Below are 3,220 nucleotides of genomic sequence, written 5' to 3'. Positions count from 1 at the left end.
AAAAAAAAAAAAAAAAAAAAAAAAAAAAAAAAAAAAAAAAAAAAATGAAATTTCCCTTCTCCTTCCCGTTCCTCCCTGCCTTTCTTCCAAGTCAAACAAACCCCACAGCAGCTGCCTGAATATTGAGGGCTTAATCACATTCAAAATGAATGGAAAGAATTAACATGCAAGGGATTATCTCATTTCAATCCTCAAAATAACTCCACAAAGTAGATAATGACATACTATCCCCACTTTACAAGTTTAGAAACATTGAGCATGCAATCTTGCCCAAGACCACCCAGCTGGTAAGTGGTAGACTGGTCTGTCCAAGTTTACCCTGGATTAGGCTGCACTCAATGAGACTGTTCTGCATGCCAGCAACTCAGCCAACAATGGAGAGACGCATGTCCTAAGATGCCCCAGGTGTGGTGGTGTTCAGGTTACCACCCTCAGAAACAGACTGTAATGATGTTGGGGGCAGCCCTGGGATTGTGAATTGTTGCCATGAATATGAATGGATATGAGTTTACTTTGTGTCTATAACCTGAGGTCAGGCGGTCAAGGGCCTGCTTTGAAGGTGCCCACCTGATGTTCCACATGTCTCATTTAGAATTCCTACTGTGTTGTGGGATCAATGCAGGACTCCCATCCAAGGAAGGGCACATGAGTCACAGCTGCAGAACAATTCCATTTCATTGGATACCAGCAGGCAATTTCACTTGAAAACAAATTATGCTTACGAAAGGGTTAGATGAGTCCATTGTGGACTACACTGCAGTGTAGTGTAGCAGGTTATTTCTTGTCCTTAATTACTCTGTCCTCTGGTGGGGACAGAAAATAAGTTTAATCCATTACATTCTGTTCTCCAAGTAGAGACCCCTTTAGTTACTACCACTTTTAAGATACTCATTTTGTTTGAATGAATGTGATTGTTGTTTTAAATTTGTAAATTAATATAATTAACGAAGAAATTCTAACTGAAGTGTGGGATTAACATTTATTTGGCATCTACTCCATTAATTTCTAGCATCTAAAAAGCATTGTTAATCATGTGCACACTGTTAATTATCTCAACATGTTTAATTGTTGTTTTCTTAAATAACTAGTAGGCCATATGTAAATGATCTTTCGAGCATTAACATTTCATTTTGTGAATAAGTAACACACAGAACAGATTGCATGATACGTTAGACTGAACATGATCTTTGGGCCATTCATATTGCATTAGAAAAATGAATTGAGGGAATGATCCCCCCTTACCATCTCAATCTAATGCCCCAATGGCCCAGAGGGGCAAATAGAGCTACACTTGGAAATATTGCAGAATTGTCAAAAGAACAGCAGATCTGCAATGTAAATTGTGAAACATATGTTACAGTTCTATTTTTCTTATGACTGTGAACTTTGCAATTTTTTTGTCAGGCTTGGAAACAAAAATAATAACATCTAACATTTAGGAACACATGCTGTATCTGTTCAAGGGTGGGGTTCATTTCTTTCCATTTCATATTCACAATGGTCCTACAATGAAGATAATATGATTGTCCATGCATTGTATAAACTCAGATAGGGAAAAGTTCAGTGATTGGCTCGAGATCATGACCTAGTGATCTGTCCATTAGGGATGCTTATCTAGTATTTCTTACTTACTCCTTCTAGGTGGTATTGACTGGAACCCTCTTTTGGTGTACATTCTATAAAAACAAACAGAGCCAAACAAAACCTAACCAACCCTACCTCTGCTTGTTGAGAATTTAAGCTCTGCATCTGTAGGAGATATGACTCTCTCCAGCAGTCCTAGCAAAGCTCTTTTATAACATCACTTCCCATTCAGTGTATTGGGAAAAATAAATTAGTCTGTTCAGGAGACAGGTTTACTGGGTGGAAATGCTTTCAGTTTTTTTTCCCTCTAGAAGCAGGGAGGCATGATGATGAATAGAGGGGAAGTGGGAATTTGTGTGTGTGTGTGTGTGTGTGTGTGTGTGTGAGAGAGAGAGAGAGAGAGAGAGAGAGAGAGAGAGAGAGAGAGATATGACCAAATGAACAAGTAAGCAAGAAAGAGAGAGGGACAGAAAGAGGGATAAATAGAAAGAGATACATAGGAGACACAAGAAAGGGGCTATAGTAACAAATGAATGGATACAGATGGGGCATGTTTTTCTTCTATCTCATCAGGTTTTAAGAAAGAATTAGATACAGTACAATATAACAAATATGGGGAATGAGAGCAATGACATACGGGCAGGTAGTTGAATCCCTGAAAAGATCACCTCATTGAATGGTCATCACTAATCTAGTTGGTACAGAAGCTTGGACCTATTTCTCTAATAATCCAGAGGGGGGACAAATACAGACTCTCTGTGCTCTCCATGGACAATTTCCCACAGAGAATGGGAATTCCACCACATCATGCTATGGGTGGTCTCCCAAAGGTCCATGTGTTAAAGAATTTGATTCTAATTTGTGGCACTACTGGGAGGTGGTAGATCCTTAAAGAGGTGGGACCTAGTAGGCTGTGCCTTTGAAGTGGATATTTGGATTCCAGCCCTTTCCTCTCTCTTTCTGCTTTCCAGCTGCCATGAAGTGAGCAGCTTTTACCACCATGTTCGCTTGCCACAATGTGCTGCTCCCCTACAGGCTCAAAAGCAAACGGACTAACTATAGATTAAAACCTCCAAAGATATGAGCCAGAACAAATTTTCCTCTTTTTAAGTTGATCATTTCAGGTGTTTTGTTACCGTGATAGAAAGATAATTAACACACACTGCAAGAGGGAGCAGCATCATCAAAGTATTATAGTAACCTTGGTGAGTGGCAGAGAGTTGATGTAGTGTGCAGAGTGATGAGCATCCTAACAAAGAGTATGGGCTATGGTGCCAAACCAGGAAGAAAGGAGTATCTGTGCTAATAAACCTGACTAAATCATGAATGAAGAATATAATTGAAAATATCGGTCCACTAAATACGGTCAGTCTGCATCCTATACCAATTTAAAACTTTGTTAAAATTGAAGGAACTGAAAAAAACTAGGAGGTGAGTCAATAAACATAAAATCAGAGAAAGGAGGTAAGTGGTGTGTGATTTATTGGAGTCAATGCACATGGCAAATGAGAGTGAGAAAATGATTCAGCCACAGGCAGCCCAAGTCACTGCCAAAGACATTGTTCCCAGCACAAATTCCCTGAAATGCCATTAATGATGGCAACTGTATATTTAAAATATATATATATATATATAT

Source organism: Marmota marmota, unplaced genomic scaffold, assembly GCF_001458135.2.
Source record: "Marmota marmota marmota unplaced genomic scaffold, marMar, whole genome shotgun sequence".
Taxonomy (NCBI): Eukaryota; Metazoa; Chordata; class Mammalia; order Rodentia; family Sciuridae; genus Marmota; species Marmota marmota.
The sequence above is the reverse complement of the archived record's forward strand: the minus strand, read 5'-3'. Positions refer to the sequence as shown.